This window comes from Cupressus sempervirens, chromosome 4 (assembly GCF_028749045.1).
Source record: "Cupressus sempervirens isolate cs-2001-9-10 chromosome 4, ASM2874904v1, whole genome shotgun sequence".
In the NCBI taxonomy this organism is placed as follows: Eukaryota; Viridiplantae; Streptophyta; class Pinopsida; order Cupressales; family Cupressaceae; genus Cupressus; species Cupressus sempervirens.
Window position 1 is genome coordinate 759805290 of NC_143121.1, and position 26200 is coordinate 759831489.

General features: G+C 33.1%; 1 long non-coding RNA gene across 3 annotated transcripts in view; it reads left to right on the forward strand.

Annotated features, from left to right (window-relative positions):
• LOC149563591 (uncharacterized) overlaps nucleotides 1–26200 on the forward strand; it is a 114965-nt gene that overhangs the window by 43454 nt on the left and 45311 nt on the right. For 2 of the 3 annotated variants that reach the window (XR_016363565.1, XR_016363566.1), the window contains exon 4: nucleotides 21550–21841. The exons of the other annotated variant lie outside the window; for it this stretch is intronic. This is a non-coding gene — a long non-coding RNA (uncharacterized LOC149563591). Of the gene's footprint in view, nucleotides 1–21549; nucleotides 21842–26200 lie in introns of those variants that run through there. 3 annotated transcript variants of the gene reach the window in all.

Here is a 26200-nt window from a genome sequence, read left to right on the forward strand (position 1 = left end):
GATGAAGAAGGATGAAGCATGAGAAATAGGTCAAATCAAGAAGAAAGTGGAAATGAAAGAGAGAGATGGAAAATGAAGAAGAAGAAGAAAGGGTGATTTGCCCAGGATGAAGAATATACCTCAAATAGTTAGTCAACTACATAGAAGAAAAGAAAATAAAATGAGCTTTTGACCCATGAATTTAAATTTTGATCATGGAAAAGAATCTAGGATGTCAAAATTAAGTAAAGGGGAAAGTAGATCAAAATAAGATTATTGAAGTGAGATAATGAAATTATTTGATTGAGAAAGATATGGAGACATGATCAAGAAGAAGGAAGAAAAGTGAATGCAATTGATTAATTATTTGAGGTCTATTATTCTGTTGAGATAATGGGTGTTGCACACATTGCATAATATTGTTATTTTATTATTTTATTTTATTATGTAATGTTGTACCTAGATGGACGTGCAACATGTAAAGATTTCCATGGAATATTCTTGATGAGTTGTATTGTAACATTGTGAAAATATTTTATGTAATTATTTAATATTGGGGGAAAGAATTAAATGCCCAATATTAAATGTGAGGTCAGTGGGTTAGGTAGCACATGGTTTATGTAATACCACTTGGTGTTTTTTGTGGGACTTGCTACTATATAAGTAGCCACAAGGGTAGTTGTTGTAGAGAGTAAGAGTGACAAGGAGAAGAGAAAGGCAAGAGTCGAGCGGGACAAGGCTTGACAGGTTAGCCAAGGGAGCATTTGTGAAGGTTGAAAGCATGGCATGGGATGTGTGGATTCATGCTTGTTCACATAGTTTGCTCGGTTGTAGCTATGGCCATGAAGGCTTCCATGGTTGTATGGCAATGGTTATTTTGCTAAATAATACATGATGATGGATGCTTTTGGAGGCTGGGTTTTTCCCTCAATGAGGGTTTCCCAGGGTATATCTTGTGTCGCAATTTTGTGGGTATGTTTTCTATTCTCTTGCATGTGGATTTTAATTCCGTGTTTATTTTAGATCTATTATGGGTTATGTGGAAATGATTATATCCTTTCTTTATTTCCAAGTTTCTTTACAAGTGGTATCAGAGTTATGGTTTTATTATTGTAACCCTAGATTGAATCCATGGAAATGCATGAGAGGATAAAAGAAAGGGCAAGATATATGAATGATTTATTGTAGATCCGAGGGTTTTGGGTTTGCTGTTATGATGGGATGTTAAAAGATTTGGGCATGTGAAATTGTTGGACAAAAATATTTTTTTGGATGTTTCATTTAAATGAGGGTTTTGGGGGTAGCTTGCAGAAATGACCTCCTAGGTAAAAAACAGACCTCACCATTGGATCCGGGTCAACATTTCCATAAATTTTGATAATTAATATGCCCTAGTTTGGCCATGTTCAGAGGAAATGAAAGAGTTTTTTAGTTTCAGCCCATGATGGCCGTCAAAATTAATCCCGTCAGAATTTTCGTCACTGAAAAAATAAAAAAATGAAAAATCGTACTGAAAATGGTAAAAAGACAATTTTAGTAAAATGGCCATAACTTTCTCTCAAAATATCGGATTTCAGAGTTCTTATAGGCGTTGGAAAGCTAATTTAGAGTACTACAACATGGTGTAGGTTTGGTTTTGTGATTTTTTTATTTTGTCAGGTTTTGAGAGCCCTAAAGTCAGATGTTATTTATTTTGAGCACGGATTGGGGCATAACTTGGGCATACGGAGTCAAATTTTGGACTTCAAGTAGTCAACAGAAAGCTCTTGGAGAGCTCTACACATTGATTCAGATTTGGTGCAGGTTTGGCATGATTTATTTGGTGATATATTGATCTGAACAGTTTATAGATATATTTTAACTATGGTAACATTGTGAGTTTATGGCATTGGAAGATTTAAGATTTGATGTCATTGTATACTCAGTTCATATTTTAGTTTGGTCTCATGATGATATGGTTATCAGTGTTTGGTTTGGATATGCATGATGACTTGTGGGATCTACAAGTTGTGCAGTGTTGTAAGCGGTCTATACTTACAGGTTGCATTTATAGCTTGGTTATGAGTTGTCTTTTCCCATTGATCTTTCATTATTGATGCATATTCAGATTGGTGGCTTGGATTTGGGTTGTCTATGCCCTAAGTCACATGATTTACTATTTTCTTCATGTTGAAGGGATGAGATGTTGTTACCAGGTACAGTCATGGTAGAGGATTGTGGTTGACTATGCTGACAGGTTGGACATATTGAGAGCCAGATGCTCGGTTCATGGATGTGATCATGGTGTCATGGATTTTGGCATGACATGATTAGTTATACAGGTACATCATTGATGTCCATTAGCTTGGATTTCTGATTCAGTTATGGTGGTATATCTTCTTGGTTGAGGATCATGGTTATTTGGTTTTCTTTTGAGGAGCTCATGATGTGCACTTTGAGTTCTTTGATATTTTGATGCATTGGTTGATTCTCATGGTTAGAGGATGGTATTTTCATCATGATGTCATGGATAGCTTGGATACATGGTTTAGTGGGAGCTTGTGACAGTGATGGGGTGACAGTGCAGGATTAGTTCTTGGTTTGATTTGGATCTTTATATAGGAGATGGATTTTATGATGCCATAGGTGACTTGGTACCACAGTTGAGTGAGAGTTTTGTTGGCATTGATATATTTATTGAGTGTTTGCAGATGTTAGAGGTTTGTCTTAGATCCTGTTGCTGCAGAAGCGTCTTTGACATTTGCATGGTGCACTTGTTATCTTCATGGTGTGAAGATGGTTAGATCTTGAGGACTCATGGAGTTCTTGGTTATCTTCATGGTATGTGGAGATGGTTTTTCTTCATGGTGTGTGGAGATGGTTGCATCTTGAGGAATCACAGGGTTCTTGGTAAAGGTGTGGTTTATGCTTTTATTTGGCATGTTATCCTTGGTATGAAGATGGTTTCATTATTATGTCATGGTATACTCTTGATACACATTTAGAGTTGTGACATGTTATGGTGTGTTCATGTGGAGCATGTTATCTCTTTAGTTGAGATGGTAAGATTATGTTGTCATGTTTATGTTTCTGAGGCCATGGTTGGAACTTTGACATTGATCTTGGTTTAGTTTCTTGGTATTGAGTACACTGATCATAAGCTGGATACTTCATGATATTGCTATGTTGCATTTGGAGTTGGCATGGATTGATTGGTTACAGGTGCTCATGGATACTTAGAGACAGTGGTGACGCTGATTTCTCTTGGATTAGAGAAGTATTTGTTGGGACGGTTGATGGTTTTAGTAGGAAGTTCGAGGGGCAGTCACCTGATATGGACTTGAGAGGAGATTGTTCTTAGATGAGTCTTGGTTGGAGACTTGGGTATCTTGATGAGCATTCTCATTCCCCACTCTTGGTCTACTCGGCGGTTTGCTACTTGAGAGTTATAGCCCATTGTTTCTCTCAGTTGCATTATATTTATGCTTATCTTTCATGGATATGGATCTTGAGCTATGGTACATGAGTTAGTTCTGGAGGGTTCATTTGAAAGATGGTTTAGCATTGGTTATCTCCATGTGCATATGTTGTTATGCTGGTTGAGTTTGGGAGATGGTTTTATATTGGGCATATTCCTTGGATTAGGAATGGTTATTCTTTGGTTTAGGAATGGTTTTATTGAGTTTGATCTTCTTGTGAGAGGCTTACATCCATGATGAGTTATATGGTATGGTTTGGGTGTTGTTGAGGCTTCTTGTTGGGGTTTTATGGAGGAGATCATACTTGCACAGTTTACATCTAGAGGTGTGTGTAGAAGGACATGATACAGGTTATGATTTGCATGGTTTCTCTGATCTTGGTTATCTTCCTGGATGTTCAGCTTTGCTTACATTGGATTTGAGATTGGTTAGAGATTGTGATCACTGGTTTGTGCTCATGTATGTCATGTGAGAGATGACATGGTTATTTCTTTATCTCTTTCCTTTGTTGGTTGTGGAGAATTTGAGAGACTATTGGAGACTTGTTATGAGAGTTATTCTTGCAGGATATTAGTTTATGTATTGTGGATGTCCTTGATACTACATGGATTCACTTCTTTGAGATGTTGTGAGTGGATTGGTTATAGATTTGACATTATCTTTTGCAGTGGGAGCTTCTTGGTATATATGTGGCAGGTATTGCTCTTGAAGCTTGTGATTGCAGGTTGCAGATTGGATATGTCAGTGATATGAGATTCACTTGTTATACCTTTTAGGTATGGATAGTTGGATGGGTTTGGCACTTGCTATGGGTGCTATTTCAGCTATGGATATTTTGACAACTACAGATACATGTGATTACCTTTGGATCAGATTATTTGTGCTTGGAATTTTAGTAGGTATAGGATTTTATGATCTTCTAATGTGACAGGTTGGGTGGTTATCTCTTTGGATGGCTTCTATGTATGTCCAGTGGGAGTGGCATAATAGGAGGTGAGATCATTCATGTTTGAGATGCTGGATACTTTGATTTTGTTGTGGGTACCAGGATGGAGCACTTGGTATATTTTGATCCATGATGGTGGATGTGCTGGGAGGGATTGTTCCCTTGTTCATTTATGTGGCTACGGATTGACCCTATGCAATGTATACAACAAGTGGGAGATTGTTGAGATAATGGGTGTTGCACACATTGCATAATATTGTTATTTTATTATTTTATTTTATTATGTAATGTTGTACCTAGATGGACGTGCAACATGTAAAGATTCCCATGGAATATTCTTGATGAGTTGTATTGTAACATTGTGAAAATATTTTATGTAATTATTTAATATTGGGGGAAAGAATTAAATGCCCAATATTAAATGTGGGGTTAGTGGGTTAGGTAGCACATGGTTTATGTAATACCACTTGGTGGTTTTTGTGGGACTTGCTACTATATAAGCAGCCACAAGGGTAGTTGTTGTAGAGAGTAAGAGTGACAAGGAGAAGAGAAAGGCAAGAGTCGAGCGGGACAAGGCTTGACAGGTTAGCCAAGGGAGCATTTGTGAAGGTTGAAAGCATGGCATGGGATGTGTGGATTCATGCTTGTTCACATAGTTTTCTCGGTTGTAGCTATGGCCATGAAGGCTTCCATGGTTGTATGGCAATGGTTATTTTGCTAAATAATACATGATGATGGATGCTTTTGGAGGCTGGGTTTTTCCCTCAATGAGGGTTTCCCAGGGTATATCTTGTGTCACAATTTTGTGGGTATGTTTTCTATTCTCTTGCATGTGGATTTCAATTCCGTGTTTATTTTAGATCTATTATGGGTTATGTGGAAACGGTTATATCCTTTCTTTATTGCCAAGTTTCCTTACATATTCATCCTGGGGCAATCACCTTTTCTTCTTCTTCTTCTTCATTTTTCATCTCTCTCTTTCTTTCATTTCACTTCATTTCCACTTTCTTCTTGATTTGACCTATTTCTCATGCTTCATCCTTCTTGGTCAAATTGAGGCATCTCATCTTTTAATTCTCATCATGGAATTTTGTTTAATTGGATTTGATCAACTTTTTCTCCTTTCTACATCTCCTCTATCTCATTTTGATTTCAATCCTGAGGGGCTAGGAACATTCTAAATGTTTTTCTTTCAGCTATTTGCTATTTTCAATTTGCCCTCAGTTGTTTTCTACGAGCCATTGGCTATCTGCTATCTACTTGGACTTTTTAGTACTTGTCTTGAGTTATGATTTGTGCCATCTCCATTTGCTTTACCATTTTATTTGGAGCATATGCTTGACTATTTCCATTTTCTCTTAATCTATTTTTCTAGTGTTCAGAACTATCGCTATCAGTTTGATCACTCAATGCTTGCTACATCTATTGCTATTATAGTCTTTTTATTCTTTGACTGCATGTGTTCCCATATCGATCACACATTAGTTATAGAATAGCTTCGTTCTTTGAAGTTAGAGCTATCTATCTATTTGCTATCATAGCTTCTTCATCTGATGTGTTCCCATATTGATCACATATTAGATGAGGAATTCTTATTTTTTTTTATTCTTTGTCTGCATTTATTCTCATATCAATCACACATTAGTCAAAGAGGGGCAAATGTAATCACTCAAAATTGGTCAGAATCCTAAATGCAATTTTTGTCATCATGATGAGAAATAAATGAATAAAATCAATTAATTCAAATTAACTATTACAACCCATTTTGACAAATACACATGAATATTAATTTAAAATAAATTGAAATTTGACATTTATCTCCAAAAAGTAATTTTATATTCAAAATGGGACCTTAATTCCATTATGAATATTTTATTCATAGTGGGTTTATCAAAATTAACATTTTATTCATAATAGATGGAAATTAATATTTTATTCATAATGGATAGAAATTAATATTTTATTCATAATGGGTGGAAATTAATATTTTATTCAAAATAGATCCATAATCTACTTTTTTAATCTAAATGCTCATTTTAATATTCAAAATGCTCACTTTAATATTTTAATATTCAAAGTGCTCATTTTAAAATTCAAAAAGGCTCCTCCACTTTGAATTAAATAATAAAAAATGGACCCATCCACTCATCTTTGAATGAAACTCCACCCTTGATCATGAGTCCCCTGAATTTGATCTCAACCGTCCATTTTTCTTTAAAAAGGAGGCTCTTCCTCTCTTAAGGACATAGAATTTTGGCCACTATGATGCTATAGGATTTGAAGACTTCCTTGCTTGTGGAGAACTTCTATCATCTTATCTCATTCTTACATCCACTCTTTTGCTAGCGTTATGCTGTAGGATTGAAGACCTCATTGCTTGTGGAGAACTTCTATCTTCTTGTCCCATTATTTTAGCTTAGATTCACTTAGTTTTATTTCATTGCATAAAGCTTAACAAACCTAGTCTAAATAGTTGTTTTTGTAATCTATTATTCTTGTTTATATCTTGCATATCATTTATAGTTTACTTGCATTGCATTTTTGAATCTTCCATTTCATGGTGTACCTTGTGATGTATTTGCATGTTTGGTTCATTTGAGAGCCATATATGCATAACCTACACATCATGGATAGGAAGCTATAGGCCACCATCTAAGTTCTCTAATTCATAGAGTACCTTAGATATAATGGTCTATAGAAGTGTGACCCACTTTTATGCACATAATTACTACCCCAAATCATTACATTAATATGTCCCAACATTTGAACATTTTGTCATGTTAAATTTATATATATAAGAAACATATGAAAAAAAAGTATTTATCATTTATACAGAAGTATATTTATATAGATAAATAAGTTATATATATAATTTGATGATTGATGTTTAAATTTTATTTTTTTAAAGGAAAAAAACTAGTACCATCTAAGGCAATTTCTTTATATATATGTATGTATGTATGTAATCTAATTATTTGATAAAATTTACTCAATAATTAGTATATATATGTGTGTGTGTGTGTGTGTGTGTGTATGTTTGGTTTTGAATATTTGGAATTTAATTACTAATTATTGAGTAAAGTTTATCAAATAACTAGATTACATACATACATACATACATACATATAAAGAAATTGCCTTAGATGGTACTAGTTTTTTTCCTTTAAAAAAAATAAAATTTAAACATCAATCATCAACTTATCCAACCATCTTCCATTTAATTTAGAAGTGGTGAATTTTATTCTCCTTCATTTGCTATGGTGGTTTTAGAGAAACTAGGTTTAAACACTAGTGACTTATGAAACCCACTTAAATTTAGATTATGAATGTGATCTCACACTATTGAAGAATTGTTACTAAGTTGAACTCTTGGAATGAATGAATTTTCTTAAATGAATTTTAAGCCTCTAAGTTTGCTAGTCCCTCAGACATCCTAAGGAGGGTGTAAATGAACATTTGATATATGAATCATAAATGAATATTGAAGTGTGCAATGGAAAGTTGTGGAATTTAATTATTATTAGTTTGATATTCAGGTTTTTCATGTAATTTGAAACTTTGTTATGTATGGTAGGTGTCATAGTCTATCCCAAGTTATGAAGAGTTTCTTTAAGGTAATGAATATGAATTGACAAAGATAGGAGTTGTAGCACCCCATTACAGAGTTTGTAACTATCTTAATGGTTATTAATAGTGACAGTATCTCCACAAAGCATAAAAGTAGAGTGGATGATATTCTACATCTATTAGAGTCATTGCCCCTGTAAATAACATTGCATTGTACTTAAAACAACATGAAGTTGTATGAATAATATGCTAAAAAGAGTGCATGTACTTCAATTAGATCTAAGGTAATGTCATGACATTGATATGTGATTCCTATCATATAATACTTTAATCTCTTTAAAAAATCAACCCATAACTTGAGTTGAATTTTTGAAATGATTTCTCTTGAATCTAGTAAAATTGAAGAGAATTGAGTGAGTCAAACATGAGGAATAGCCGAAAGCTTACAAAATTTGGTAAAAGAGACCTTCTCAATAGTTGAGGATGACTTAGTTTTAAGGTGGGGAGGACATCACATCCTTGGTAATGCAACCACAATGGATGTTGCAAAAAAATTTAAACCATAAATAAAGAATGTAGTCAATATTATCAACATCAAATTAAGAATACATAAAAAATGGTGCACCATTAGTATTCAATCTACTTTAGGCCCTTGGATAGCCATAAAATCCAAATCCTTTAGAAAGATGCAACATTTTCAAAGATCATATAAATGCCCCTATAAAAGAATTAATTTGAGAGGGAGTTGAGGGATTGTTGGCACTATGTGATGAACATAACACCCGCCTCCACAAAAGAATAATGACATAACTAACTATTGGAAAGATACGATGGATGAAAATTTACATGGTAAGACTTTATGCATTGGGTCTCCCCACCTGTACAAAAAGCTCACATGTCTTTGACATCAATAACTTGATGCAAGTTATTTCCAGATGGGTGTCTTACCCCATAATTTATCATGTAAAGCATATGATACAAATTTCTTGAAGGGAGATTGGATAGGAGAAAAATATATTTCAATAATCAAATCACATAATTCTTTGTTCACCATTTTTTTCTCACTTATTAATAAAAAAAGTTATAGAAATGGATATTTATTTTAAATGTTCTACACAAGTATTGAATTCTAATTTTTACAGAGGGTCTATTCACTTTAAATATTATTGTTATTGAATTTGACTAGTGGAAAAATTTAATTTATTAATTTAATTTTTTTAATGTCACTCAAGTCTAGAATTTTATCTATTTTAAGAGATTAAAATTTCACACTATTAATATGTTTTCTTAATATTATATAAGATAGAAATGACATTTATATATATAAACAAAGAAGAAGTTAAAGATCATTTTCATAGATTTAGTTTTCTTACCTTTTTTAATTTAAATTTGTGCAAGGCAAATAATTAATCATTAATTTTGATTAATAAATTACAAAAGTGCATATTAAATAATATGCACTATTCTATAATGATATTACAACACATGAATTTTATAAAAAAATTATGTAATATTTGTTTATCAATAGATGTAAGAATTTTCCTTAGGGAAAAATTCACCCAAGATCAAGGAACTCAAGCACAAGCGCAACAGTAGCCCAAAAAGAGTATGATCAAAATATCGATATGTATTCAATTCAATGTGAAAGTACACTAGGAGTGCCTATATATAAAGGCCTCTAGAATGCTTCTAGAATGCCTAGAAATTGGCAACATGATAAGTCATACAACCAAACACATGTCCACCAGAAGTGGATTATACTCCATGAAACATAAGAGTAAGTGCGATGATGAGAGGATAAGCCTACAAAGGTGTAGCACACAAAATTATTTTGTAGACACCATGTGCTAAAATAGGAGTACAAATAATTGTGTTGTATACATGACAACTTAGTTGATTATGCAAACTTCAGTGTTGTAGACACCATGTGCTAAATTAGAGTTGCTTACTCTAGTGTTATAAACATGACAATTCATAAGAGTACGCAAAATCCTAAGTCTCTCACTTAAGAAATAATAAAATAATGCATTGACCTAAGCAAACTTAAGTAAAATATAAATAGTGAATACTTATTTACACCAAATCCCCCCCTTAAGTGCAACTTAGGGGAATGCACTTAAACTTACAAAAGCTAAAATGAAAAAGTAGGATGGGTCCTGACTACTAGGCCATGTTAGATACCCATGTACATAAAGAAATGCAATCTCTCATAAGGTGGAGAAATAGGGAAAACCTCATGGGGAAAAACTCTCCTCCAAAAAGAGAGATGAAAAGACAAGATGCATAGATGGACGGAGTAATCAAGACCCCCCCCATTATGACATACAAAAGAGAAATATGAGAAGGAAAAAATCCCATAAGAGGAAAAAGTCACCCCATAAAAGAGAAGAAGGAGAGAGACAAGATAGTCCCCCCTACCCCCCCAAATGTAAAGTGTCAATTAGTGATAGAAGCTCCAAGGTAGAAGCTGGTCCATGAGTGTTGAATAATGTTCCTCCCCTTTGGAAGAAACAATGGAAAAGATACAAGTGAGATGCTTCCTCTATGTGTAAAAATAATCTTGATGATGAATGGTGTCTCTAAAACTTGCTCAATTATTCCTATGTTGATGCTGATGGTCACCCCTTCCAAGACTGCTAAAAAGAACGAGTGAAGATCTGCCAAGGATGGATGTAGAACCTATCCCAAAGAACCAATTGTCTCCTCAGATGATAAAAAGACCTACTACAATAGTTGTACATAAGGATACACAATCATATCAACTTGTGAAGATTGATCATGTAGAGAATGGACAAGAGGGTCAAAGTGAGCCCTCACAACAACTGAAGAAGGATCATCTTCATCAAAGAGAAGATGTATATCATCGATGATGTTTCCCAAATTCGCTATGTATGACTCCATAAAAAAACCTAAAATATCTACTATGTAGTCATCTCTTATTGTTGGAGCTAGAAGACAAGGTGTACCCTGTTGTGCTGGACCTATCACTGTGGTAATGTATGGGTGTGGAATGTGTTGATGATGTGACCTCCCTTTGCATCTATCAATAAGATCACACATATCTAAATTTTTTAAATCAATATCACTGGTGTCACTATCAATTTCTGTAATGTATGAAGTGTGGAGAGGATTAGAGGACAAGCTGGGTGAACTTTCCTCAAAGTGTAGATACCTCTCTACAAAAATAGGATTCTTAGGATCCATAAGTCTATATGCCTTAAAACTATCTTCATAATCGATGAAAGTACAAGGCCTAGGTGGTGGTGCCTTGCATCCCTTGGAAGATATGTTTGTCCATGCTGGACAACCGAAGACTCTAAAGTGTTTAACAACTAGTTTTCTGCCACACCATGCCTTAGAAGGAGTCTTTCCATCTAAGGCATTATGAGGAGACCTATTAAGTATGTGATTGGCACTACTAATAGCTTTGACTTCAAGTGTTGGATCAAGAGACTTAGCTTGTATCATAAAACTTGCCATGAACTTAAGAGTTTGTATCCTTAGTGCTACAACATCTGTCTTGTGTGAACCGAATGCTGGTGGATTTTGAAGATCAATATCCTCAAGTTTTCAAAAGTCTTTAAGTCTTTTGTTCACATATCTACTTTCATTTTCCATCTGAAGAACCTTGATGGCTTTCCTTGATTTCTATTCAACATGACTCTTGAAGGCTTGAAGCTTATCAACTACTTCATTTTTGTGATGAAGAAAGTAGACCCATGTGTAGTGTGAGAAGTCATCAATGAAAGTAAGGATGTAGTGACCTTGGCTAACTAATGTCACTACAAAAGGACCTACTAGTACCATGTGAACCAACTAAAGAACAACTAGTACTCTTGAAGACTTTCCTTTATCAAACTTCTCCTCTAGATGCATATCCACTGAAAATGTTAAACATTAACTCTTAGAAAAGTTGATTATAGGTAGACCTTTGACCATATTTTTTGAGAAAAGTTGCTAAAGATAGGGGAAGGCAAGATGACCATACCACCCATGCCATAATTTGGTTTGTGAATGAGATTGAGTCAACAAGGCATGTGAAGGAGACTTAAGCACAAAGTGGAAAAAAGAATAAAGCCTTTTGTAATGATTGACTTTTCCCACTAAAACCAATGAATTATTTTTAGATTGTACACCATTATTGAATCTAGAAGGAACTCAACTTTATTTCCATCTCCAAGGTGAGTGATTTGGTAAGTTGAGAGGAGATTAGAGCTAAGGTTTGGAACATAGAGAACATCTTTGAATTCCCCATTTTCCATCTCCACCTGTCCTTTCCCTTTAACTTCCATTTTTGTATCATCTCCTACAAAGATGTGTAGTACCTTAGATTGCTTCAATGAAGAAAAGTCTCCTTTTGAAAAACCCATATGATATGAGGCACCTAAGTCAAGAATCCATTCCAGTGAAGAACTTGAACCATCCATAAGTGCTTGCCCTTTTCCGTTTGAAGTGGTGGGAGTTGAATCCTTGGAAACATTTGGCACATTGATTTTTTTCTTCTTGAGTAGGTTTTCCAACTCATCAATTCTCTTAGTCTTGTAATGATGCTCATCATGATTCAGTTTCTTGCAATATGCACAAAAAAATTTGTCCTTCTTGTCATTGTTTCCCTTCTTGTTGGAAGAAGAACCACCTTGTTGTGAGGATTGTTGTACCTTAGATTGTGATTTTGCTTCTACTACTTTTTCTTGCTGTTGCTAGAACATTTCCCACTTTGACTTGATTGATTCTCATCACTAGCCACCAATACTTTGTTCTTTGATGATGTGAGAAGTCCCATATCTATCAACTTGGTTTGTTCAAAAATCAACATTTCTACAAATGTGTCAAATGTAGCCTTTTGGAAAGCACTTCCCATGGTCAACCTGTGAGTGTTATAACTGAAAACAAAGGAATCATACTTTGAAGGTAGCCTCTTCAAGATGTGATGAATCAAACTATCATCCTTCATGGGATTACCACAATCTTTAAGTAGTGCCCTAAACTCATTAGCTTTGTTGATATAATCTTAAATTGTGTCAAAATTCTTTGGATCCAATAGAAGTAGATCATCCTCAATCTAGAATCCTTTTTCCTCATCCACCTTACCATACAATGCTTCAAGTTTGTCCCAAGTAGGTTTGGCTTCCTTGAAACTAGAGATGTGGAAGAAGAGATCTCTATGTACACAACTCTTGATAATTTCTAAAGCCTGTTGATCTTTAATTTGCTAATCAAAGAGTGTTTTAGCATCAGTGGGTTTGGGGATTGTACCATCAACATAAAGATTTAGACATTTTTCCATTAATCTAATCTATACAATATCTTTCCATGTAGAATAATTGTGTTAAGTTAGAAGTGGACCTTTAGGTGAACCCATGATGCAAAAAATGAAAAGAGTACAAAAGACAGATACAAAAACACAATACAACCCCCTCCCCCCCCAAAAAAAGGAAAAGAAAAAAAAGATGCTTTTGGCACTCTATATGTGGTGCATGTACAATAGGCCACTTGTCAAAATGTACAAAGTGGACTTCTAATTTTGCTATTTACAACTACCTTTTGAGGCTCAAATCTATCACTAAGCATTGTAGCTTAGATGTACAACAATTTTCAAAAGTAATCAAAGCAATACAATGCTAAAAGAACCCTAAGTCTAAAAGTGGTATTTTTGTCCATGCAACCCTATAATCTAATTATAGATCTAGAAAGAAGACAAAAAATTAAGCATTTTCAAAAAAAATAGAAGCTGTTTTCAAGTCTAAATGAGCTCGTATGGAGTGTTTGAAGTTGCAAAATGTAGGATTGGTAGGTACAATCGCTAAAAAAAGTAATTTCTAACAAATTTGTGCACCAAAACTAGAAAAGAATAGCACCATTAATTTTTTAAGGAAATTCTACCCAAAAAAATAAAATTGTACTTGATTTGGAGTCCAAATGATTAAGTTATGGCCTCCCAAAGTTGGATTGTCAAATCAAAACTACATCTAGAGAGGAGTCTTGGTAGAAAATTGCTAGGTTAAATTTGATAGTCAAACGATCATTGTGGTAGTTTAAAATTGGCTAGAAATGATGGTCACACAGTCAACAATTTTAATGTCATGTCTGGCTTACGCCAGTGGAAAAAATGCCACCCGAGTGATGTGATAGGGCTGTACTGTATGGAATGTACAGTTTGGATGACATCGTCATAACATGTTGCTAACATGTCAAGGTGAGCTATCAAATGGGGTCCACTTGCTAACTGTGATAGCTTCCTAGGTGGTAGAGTGCCACGTGGCAAGTAATCAACAGTCCACATGGAGGTTTGACGTGGACCTTGACTATGTTTGAGCCAGCACTGCGTGTATTCTTGATGAACTCATTGTAGTCCACGTGGATGGTTAGAGGTTTTACACATGGATTAATCTTCATTGGCACATGGAAGATTCTCCACTTTCCGCATGGTGGGTATGTGAGTTGAGTGCAGATGCCGAAAGCTATCACTGAGGTTTAATAGGCTGCTGGTGACGTGGTGTTTACGATCAGCAGTTGCTATTCATGACACTAGGTTTTAAAGTGGTAGTGGGAAATGATCCCACATGCATTGTGGGGGGAGTCTCTTTAGGTAAATAAAAGCCAATTCCCACGATATGGTAATAACATAGCACGATGAGAATTGTTGGCCGACTAGTGCTGTAGTGTGTGTTAGAAATTTGATAAGTTTTGGCCATGGGAAATGAATGAAGGTTTCTAGAATAATAGTAACGGTCAGACTTTGATTGAATTTTCCCACTAGTTGAAATCAAGATGCTGATAGAATATTTGACTTCGAGGGGCCGAGGTGTTACTGCCCAGTTCCTACAAAAAAAATTTCTCTACAGGCCCTACTAGGTGAAAAATTTCCAAAAATAGAAATTCAAAAATAATAACAGAGAAATATAAAATTCAGATCTGAAAATAAAATAAATTATAGATCCAATTTATCATACTTGCGATTGAAAATCAAGCTTTTGGGTGCCAATATGCAAAAAACTTTTGCCTCAAAATTGACTTTGGCACAACATGGGCAAATTTATAGTCAATTTTCATCGAATCAATGTTCTGGACATAATGGTGAGGTTCGTTCTAGCTCTAGATGCTCCCAATAATTATGATACTCTAGATCTGGGTCAAGGTGCTGAAGCAACAAGATGGTCTTGAATGACTATGTCAAGAGAAATTCTCCAAGCTTTGATACCATGTAAGAATTTTCCTTAGGGAAAAATTCACCCAAGATCAAGGAACTCAAGCACACGCACAATAGTAGACCAAAAAGAGTATGATCAAAATATCGATATGTATTCAATTCAATGTGAAAGTAGACTAGGAGTGCCTATATATAAAGGCCTCTGGAATGCTTCTAGAATGCCTAGAAATAAACAACATGATAAGTCATACAACCAAGCACATGTCCACCAGAATTGGATTATCCTCCATTAAGCAGCAAAGTAAGTGTGATGATGAGAGGATAAGCCTACAAAGGTGTAGCATGAAAAATTATGTTGTAGATACCATGTGCCAAAATAGGAGTGTGAATAATTGTGTTGTCTGCATGAAAACTTAGTTAATTATGCAAACTCCAGTGTTGTAGACACCATGTGCTGAATTAGAGTTTTTTACTCCAGTGTTGTTAACATAACAACTCATAAGAGTATGCAAACTACTAAGTGTCTTACTTAAGAAATAATAAAATAATTCAAAATAATAAAATAATGCATTGACAAAAGTAAACTTAAGTAATGTGTAAATAGTGAATACTAATTTACACCAACAATAAAATTGATAGCAAAATAACTAATTGTGTTAAACAATAAGTGATTGTTGCATGTTAGTATGAAAAATGTTATTCTATTTTTCCTAGTAAATAAAGTCACATAAATATAATTATTTTGTTAAAAAGTATACAAAAATAACTTTTCCTTTCTTTTCTAAAATAGAGAAAAACTAAAAGAGATTTTTTTCCTTTTGCATACTTTCATTTTTACTTTTTTCTTAACTTTTGATATATAACTCCTTCTGAAAAAAAGTTATATAGTTTCATATTGTTTTAGTGATGACAAACACAACTTTATTTTATAGTGATTACAATATTGCAAGTTTATTTTATAATGATGACAATACTAAGGTTTATTATTTCATGATGACAAAATCATAACTTTATTTGTTAGTAATATTGTAGTTTTTCTAATGCCAATATTGCAAATCCATTTTTAATGATAATATAAACAATTTTTTTTTAGTAATGATAATATCACAACTTTTTTTTTAGTGATTATAATATGAAAAGTTTATTTTTAGTGATGATAATAATATCATAATTTATTTTTTATGATAATATCACAAGTTTATTTTTTAGTGATGACAATATCACAAGTTTATTTTTTAATGATAATTTATTGTTTAGTGATGACTATATTGCAAGTTTATTTTTTAATGATAATATTGTAAATTAAATTTTTTGTGATGACAATATTGCAATTTTTTTATGATAATATTGGAAATTTATTTTTTAGTGATGATAATATCATAAGTTTGTTATTTTTATTTATTTTTTATCAGTAAATGGTCGAAGCCTTGTGTTATATTGAATAAATTAAATTGAAATATAGAATTCTCCATTCAAATGGACACTAGTAGGAAAGAATGGAGCAAGAAAACCTCCAGTCTTGTCTGGGACCAAAGTCCTATATTATACAATTTAAAAGGGGCATACCCCAATTTTTAAATGAATAAAAAATATGATGAGACATGAAAGTTAACATGAATTCTGCCATGAAAAATTAATCTCCTTTTAGTATTTGGTTTTTCTACTCACAACTTCTTATATCTTTTGAAATAATCCTTCTATTAGCCTACAATCACATATATCTTCCTTTCCACAAATATTAGTAGTGTTAGACCAACCTGATAACATGAAGCTTTTCTACTATATTTGTAATTACCTTATCTGATACATATTTATCATATTTCTCTCTTTATCTATATATAATTTATTATGCATTGGTATACTTAGTTTTTGACTTATCAATTTTTACTATTCTATTACCTTAAATGATTATACATGTTTGTAATTTTTGTCATAGTGATTTTGATTTATCCATTCAAGTTTAGCTATATTTTAAGTGGAATATCATTACTAATAGATTCTTATTTTCTTTTTGTGTTTCTAACTATAATTGACAGATTTGATTCTTAATTTGTTTCTTTCACATTTTGGTCTTAATGTGTTGTAATGTGTGTATTTACAACTAGTAAAATAGTTACTAAGATTAATATCGTGATTATGTTATAATTACTACATAACTTGTGATCAAAGCTTCACTCATCTTACATGTTTTGCAAAAACTCACCAACATAGATCAAAACTAGTTATAATTTTATTTCCAAATTATATAAACTTGGAATACATTGATAATAATAGCCCAAGGCTAAAAACCTAATAGACTAAGATATTGCTAGAGATGTGGATGAAGAGGAACCCATCACAAAATCAAAACCTCCAAGGGTAGATGGAGGATACAACAAACCCTAAATTGAAACTATCTAGACTACATATATGTTGAATACAGGAAAGGAGAAACAAGAAAATCTCCATCTAACATCCGATATTAACATAATTTTACATACAAACAAAAACCAAAATGCAGGGGGCACCAATAAACAACAAATCTTATTTCCAATAAACCATGATGATTTCAGCAATATCTTTCAGGTTCTTAGATTGATAGTTTGGCAAGAATTCAAAAGCACTTTTCTCCCTACTAGATTTTTCCATATTCAGAAAATAGAAATCTAGATCTTCCAAATTCTCAAGCACCACTCCTAGATGGATATAGGAGTTGAAGATTCAGAAATATTTCCTGAACCAGACCATGTTATGGTCTTCTAAGATCCCTCTCCACCTAAGAAGAAAATGAATTTACTACTTTCTAATTTCAACCAAGTTTGAAAAAACAAAGCATTCTCTTGAATAACCAGATAGGGGTGAATAGGAACAATGGCTAGCTCAAAGCTACCAAGGTGATGTGCCATGTACATTTCTTGGATAGGGACCCTATATTTCCCATCAATACTCGTAATTGCTTCTACAAGACCTACACACCAAATAGGGTTGAAAACATTGTAACAAAACCTAATCATATCCCACTTCTCTATGTTTCCTCTAGCAAGAGAACATATGAAAGAGCCTATAATGTCACTATTGGTTCTCTACAAAAAATCATAATTGAATATTTCTTCCCTTAAGAAACAACTCACAACAATCCACATCATGTCATCCATAGGGTTTAAAAGTTGATTCCATCTCTTTGGTTTCACATTTCCCCCAAATTCCATGGTCTGCACATCCAAGGCATGAAATATACTATTATTGATATCCATCCTAAGCTAATAACTAAACTAGGCTGAAACAAAGTGGGGAATAAAAAATGACCAGTACCAACTACATTATAAATAGAGAACTAACAACCTCCAATGAAGGCTCTAGAAGTGCCTTGATATCTATATGTCATCTGCTGATACCACCTACATGCAATCAAATCATATTGGAATATGATGATTCCTATTGTCAAGAAATGATTGTAAAACTAATGCAATTATAGGGTTTTAAAATTGATTTATAGAAATTTTTCTTGAGAGCTATTAGATATAGTGATAAATAATTAAAAAGTGTCCAAATTATGTTCCCATATATACTGACTGACTACCTTTCACATTTGAAAGTATAATTATCTTAACTTTTATCAATTTAATTCAACTTTATTCTTTTAATTTATATTTTTAAATCTATCAGCATTTTGAAGACATCTTTTCCAATTTTCCATCCTCCTCTTTGATTACTACATGACTTTATACAAATATATCTATAATTTTTTATGTCTTGATATGCTTAGATATGTATGCATTTATATTAATCATTGGTTTGATATACTATATTATTTTATAGGACTAAAGTTTACATAGTCCCATCTTTTAATACTACTATTAACTTTCAATTTATTATTAAGAAATTTTCCTCATCAGATCTCTTATTTGCTAACTAATCTACTAATTTAATAGCTTCCCAAAAAAATGCATAATTTGAATATCTTCCATATGGTCCAAGATATTTAGAACTTATTCCAATTTAGAATATAGAACCCAATTAGGTGTCTACTTTTTTCTAATAGCATTTAAGATAATCTACAAATCTCCTTCAATAATAAGTCTTGAAATTCTGAGCTCCAAGCAGATTTGAAGACCTTCTTGAAGGGCTTCTAATTCATCAAGGTTGTTAGTGGTTGATCCTATAAATTTAGCCCTTTTAGTGATCCACTTGCCGGATTGATCATTAATGATGCATCCTATCCCACTAGTGCCAAGATTTCCTCTTGACACTCCATCAAAATTTAATTTAGTCTAGCCTATCGGGGGTAGATTCTAGCAACATTTTCTTCTAGCCTCTTTATTCTTCTTTTGATACATCATCAGGGGATTGACTAGAATTTTCTAACTTTTTCTTATAAGACCATCCCATTCTGTAAATGATTCTTCCTCTATAGATGAGAGTTTAATGTTTCAACTATACATGCTTCAATTTTATTAGTTATCCCACATACCATTATCTCTTGATTGTGAAATATTCTTCTATTCCTTTCTTTCCATATTTCCCAAACAAGGATTGAAGGGAAAATATTCTAGATGTTACCATAGATACCTCTACTATTGACACTGGGCCAACCCTTAAGTATCTCATTTAGAGTTCCAAACAATGGCATAGTCCATCTTAACATATGTCAAAGCCATTCCCAACATTTTTATGTATATAGACATCTATATAAAAGATGGTTAGTGTATTCATTATCATTCTTACATAAAACACATCTAGATGGCCCCTCAATGTGCAACTTTCTAAGTCTATCAGTAGCTACAATCCTATCTTGGGAGGTGGTCCACAAAAATAAACTTGCTTTTGGAAGACAAGAAGAATCCAATTTTTTTTAAAGGGAGTGCACTCTTCTTCCCATCTTCGAGACTGAACGATTGCTTTATAGCCATTTTTCATGCTATACCTTCCATCTTTTGATGCTGCCTATACGAGTTTGTCATTTCTCATTAATTGTTTTATTTTCCTCTTATTAATGATTTCTTCGTACACCTTTTTTTATTGCTAGTTCTAAGTTAATATTATCTAAAATTTTCTATTCCCAACTTACGCTGACATTAATATATTTTTTGATTTTATAATTACATACTTTACACCACTAGACCTTGACTAATTGTTCTTTAAGATCAGCTGGGATATTCATTTTGTCTAATGGGGGATTCCCATCCCAAGAACCCTCCTAGAAGAGAGCTTCCTCCCCATTACCAACATCCCAAGTTAGATATTTACTAATCAAATCTTTGCTTGCAACTATGAAATTCCAGCTCTCAGATCCTTTAGGAAGGTTCCTCATTTTGAATAGAGAGTAAGGGTCAAATGTATTTAAGTATTTATTATACACAATTTTTGCCCATTTATGATCTCTTTCTATGAATAATCTCCAAGTCAATTTGGCCCCTAATGCTTCATTTTACCAGCTTAAATTTTTGATACCAAGACCTCCTAATCCCTTTGGTTTACATGATTTTTCCCATTTAATAAGTGCTGGCTTTTTGTGAACTTCATTGTCATTCCAAAAGAAGTTTCTAAGTTTAGCTTCCATTTTTTGATTTAGATTTTTAGAAAGTGATAAGCAAGAAAGTTGGTATGTTGGGAGACTCGATAAGACTGCTTTGATCTTTATAACTTTACCCATTTTTGTTAGCCATTTATCTTTCAAACCTCCTATCTTCTTATCCATTCTATCAAGTATATTATGTCATCCCTTATTAGTTTTACTACCTTTTTCTAGCTCTATCCCAAGTGTTTATATGGAAATGTTCCTCATTTATACCCCAACATATTACAAATCTAGATTTCTCTTTTAGGCTTAGAATTAATGATTTTTTTTTTCTGATTTTTCAGCATTTACTCTTTGTCCTAATACTTCCATATACCATTGAATGATCAATTTGAAGTTTTGTGACTCTAATATTGTACTTTCACTTGGTAGAATGTCATCAGCATATTTTTGATGAGTTATATTAGAAACATTATTAGTAACTAAAATACCATTAATTTTATCATCCGAGTGGGCTTTGGAAATTTCTCTACCAAATGTTTCACTCATGATGATTTATAGGAATGGAGATAAGGGATCTCCCTATCTAATACCTTTTGATGTCTCAAAGAAACCTTCAGGTGTTCCATTGATAAGAACTAAAAATTTACTTGTTGAGATGCATTGGTACGTAAGATTAATTCATTGGTGAGAAAATCTGAAGGCTTCTAGTGTTTTGCATAAAAACCTCCAATCAACCATGTCATATGATTTTTGAATATCCAATTTCATGAACATGCTTGCCATTTTATCCTTATTGGCTATGTGTAGTGTTTCTTAAATAATGAGCATCCCATCTAGAATTGACCTTATTGAAACAAAACCTATTTGTTCTTCTAAAATTATCTTATGTAATATTAGCTTTATTCTATTTGCTAAAATCTTGAATAAGATTTTATAAATGGTTTTGTAGAGGGCTATAGGTTTGAAGTCCCCTAGGCTTTCAGGATCATCTTTTTTGGGTATTAATGTGAGAAAGGTATTATTAATTTTTGAAAGTAAAGATCCATCATTTCTCAAAGCTTCAATGTCTTTCCAAAGATAATTTCCAATAATGTCCCAACATTTTTGATAAAAGAAGGCCTAGAGTCCATTTGGACCTAGTGAACTATCCAGTTTCATGCTAAATAACATAGATCTGACTTCTTCCAAGGATATGGTTGTATTTAATGCTTTGTTTTCTTCTATGGAGACCACTTTTGGTATGTTTTCGAGCATTTTTTTTTGTCCTATCATGTTTGAACTATCAAAATTATTTAATAACTTGTTGAAATGATCTACAAATATCTTTGCTATATTATCCATATTTTCAGTGATAGAACCTAACGTTTCTTTAATTTTTTATAATTTTACTTTTAGCTCTATTATAAATTGTGTTGTTATGGAAATATTTTGTATTATGAACCCCTTCTTCTAACCATCTTTTTCTAGATTTTTGCCTCTAGAAGACTTCTTCTTTTGCAAGGATGTCTTCCTACTTTGCTAACAATTCTTTTTCTAAGAGAAAAGTCTCATTATTCATACCTTTTTTAATTACTTCTATGTTTTATTTTTTTATACTTTTTTCGATGTCTATTTTTTCTTTAAATATATTATTGAAATGTTATTTGTTCCATTTAAGTATATTTTCTTTAATCATTTTCATTTTTGGGACAAATATATACATTTGGGAGCCTTTAAAATTGCCTTGATTCCACCATTTTCTTATGAGTTCTATAATTTTTTTAATCTAAAAAGCACATTTTTTGCATTTAAAAGGATTTCTAATAGGTTTAGTAGGTTCATGAAATTCAATTCTAATAAGAAAGTGATCAGAATGTGTTGTTGGAAGTATTGCCGCTTGTAAATCTTAATCTAATCCACTTAATTCAACTTTGAACAAGAATCTGTCTAGTTTCTCAGCTATAAATGCAAAGTCTTTCCTTCTATTATTCCATGTGTATTTACCATTGTTAATAGGAATATCAATAAGGATATTAATGTCTATCCATTTTTTAAATTCCATTGATGCTTGGGAACTTTGTTGGATGCCTCCAAAATTTTTTCATCTAAATTTATAATAGTGTTAAAGTCTCCACCTATATGAATGCTTTCATTCCTATGGTTTTTTATAAACATGTTGATTTCTTCCCATAGAAATTTTTAATCTATGTTCTAGATTGGACCATATATGTTAATTAAAATTAACTGAAAGTTATTTTTAATGTTTTTAGTTTTGCTACTCATCCAAGAGTTATAGATTGAATTAAATTTAGATTTACTTTCCTGGGATTCCAAATCCTTCTTAATCCCCCTAAGGCACCTTTCGATTCATGCAAGATGATGTTCCAATCACTAGTACATTTGGGTTCAATTTTTGACCTTTATTGGTCGAATTTTTGACCCAAATTTTGACCAAATTTGACCAACCCATTGGTCGATATTTTTCAGGTCAAAATTTTGACCAACTCACTAGTTGGTCAAAATTTTGACCAATCTATTGGTTGAAAACCCAACAAGCCATTGTCTAAGGTCATGCAGGAATTGGTCAAAATTTTGACCAATGAAGGTCAAAATTTTGACCAATGAAGGTCAAAATTTTGACTAGCAAAGGTAGAAAAAATTTACACATTGGTGGAAATTTCGACCAACAAAGGCAAAAAATTTTTTAGGCGTTGGTGGAAATTTTGACCAATGAAGGTGGAAATTTTGACCAACAAAGGTGGAAAAAATTTGAGGCATTGGTGGAAATTTTGACCAATAAAGGTAGAAAAAAATTAAGCGTTGGTGGAAATTTTGACCAGTGAAGGTGGAAATTTAGAGCAACAAAGGTAGAAAAAAATTAGGTGTTGGTGGAAATTTACACCAAAAAAGGTTGAAAAAAATTTAAGCATTGGTGGAAATTTCCACCAACAAAGGTCAAAAAAACCTAAGCATTGGTGGAAATTTCGACCAATGAAGGTGGAAATTTCCACCAACAAAAAGGTGTAAATTTTTTTTAGGTATTCTATAAAATAGTTCACATGTCTTGCCTATGATACAACATTTTACATGCATCCTACACTCTCTCATCTGGCTAATGATGGATTATGCAAAGTGATCTAAAACCATGATTCTAAAAAACACACACAATCAAATACAAAATGAACTTGCACTACAAATGGATTATGGAAATTTGATATTGTTAATTTTACATGCATGTCTACTAAGACAAATATATGATTAAGTTGTGATTGTCCTCATAGACATGCATGCAATTTTAGCAATATCATATTTCCATAATCCATTTGTAGTGTAAGTTCATTTTAGATTTGATTGTGTGTTTTTTAGCATCATGGTTTCAGATCACTCTATGTAATCCATCATAAGCTGAATGAGAGAGAATAGGATGCATGTAAAATGTCATATCATAGGCAAGACATGTAAATTGTTTTATAGAATGCTACAAAAACATCGACAAAAGATTATATGAAGAATATATAATTAGTTATACAATTGAGAAAAATCATGTACCAGTGAGTTGGTTAAAATTTCAAGCAAAAAAATTTCACCAATGGGTTGGTCGAATTTGGTCAAAAATTGGGTCAAAAATTTGACCAATAAAGGTCAAAAATTGAACCCAAATGTACTAGTGCAAGTATGCTCGCCAAGTTGACTCTTTGAGTTTGGTCATCAAGTCACCCCACCAAAGTTCCTCATCAAGGTCAGTCTTTAGGTTCGCTCATCGAGCTTGCTCACCAAGTCAGCTCACCATGTCGCATCTCTAAGTGGCCTCGCTAAGTCGGCTTGCCAACTTGCCCCACCAAGTTGCCACTTTAAGCCCACTCACCATGTTTAATTTTGAAAATAATGTCTAGTTACCAAAAAAATTGACATATTATGTCAACGATTAAATGGAAAACAGAGTAAGAAGGTATAGAAAATACCTTTTGTCCTCCTACTGCTTTGATGCTATGTAGACCAAAAAAATTAGTGATCAATGTGCTTTCATAAGTATGAACATGATTATAGTAATTTGGAAGCATACAAAGAAGTACCTGTAAAATGGTCACACTGGTAAACAATGAAGAAAAGAAAAACAATAGGATGCTAAAACCCTGTGGAACATTAAGGCAAACTGAGAAATCCCACAATATAAAATTTGTGTACCTTACAACTAGCATTAGTTGGCTACCACACCTAAATGTATATCTTAAAGGACTCATTTAGTTACAACTAGCATCTTAAGATACAAAGATGCATCAATTTCCAAGGGCGCTGACAAAAATTGCCAAATAAACTAAGAACAATAACTCCCACTTTCTTCGACTAATTGCAAAAATTGCATAGATGAGACTAAGTTAGTGTGCATGGTGTTTAAAATGTAAATCTCTTGTACACCCAAAACCAAGTGTGGCAAATTTAAAATTTTGTGAATCCAATATGTCTAGGGACAAACACACAAACTCAACAGTATATTTCAATATAGTCTTCTTCAATAACAAGAAATTGACTAAAAATAAATACACATTTTAAAATCATATTGTTTTCATCATTCAAATATTACACATATACATTTTTCATTCTCTTGTTAGTCTGACTCTAAATTTCTTGTTAGCAAAATCAATAAACATTACAAGGCATATCCATATAAATGTAAAATATTGAGCAAGTTGCTAGTCATATGAGTGAATATGCAAATAAATATGCGAACCTGATTCCCAATTGCAGATTGAGCATTAAGTCATAATTTTTGTGCCCTTTATAGATAATTTCACCCGGTCTCTTAATTTCATTTGGCTGCCATTTATGCCCTCTTTTCACAGCCTTGGAAGGCACATTTATTCTAGATACCTCATTAATAAAAAATCCTTGAACATATTCTCTCTTGACAACAAATTGCACAAGAAAAATTTTGGGATCACAAGTTCTGACACCCTCATCATTATCATCAAATTCCTCACTAATTGAGCTTCTTATCCCATCAAAGGAAAAGGTTCTTACTATTCTGGATTCAAGGGTTTTTGAGGATGTTGTTTCGGAGCTAGGGGCATAAGAAGTATTCAAATAGACCTCAAAATTAGACATAGAAGAGCTTCTCTCCTTCCAACAAGATTTCTCATCAACGGAGAGATCGTCATGCTGATCCACATTGGAAGGCGAGGATTCCAAAAGGTGGCATAGCCTAGTCTGATTGCCACATGCAGGATAAAATGTACCTTTCCAATCTTTGAGCCCCTTACTCTAGGTCCCCATATAGCAACTCCCATTTTCCCATCTGTAGACTCCATGGCCATGCTTCAACCCATCAAGCCATTGCCTATCATATTTATCCCCATTGGTCTGATTCATAATCCCCATTCGATCATGGGTTTCCACCATATCTTCTAACTAAGGTTAAGCCCGCTAAGGTTGGCATGAAAATCTAGCTTCTATTTTTCTTCCTTGAAAATCATTTCTTTCAAGGCATCATAGTATACAATCTTCATCCTCACACATATGTTTCTATAATCTCTTAGTCTTGCCATGTGTCCCGCTTCTTCCAATTTCACCATTTCTGCCTTTAGCTTATTGATGTTCTCCATGAGCTTTTCCTCCACCTCCCC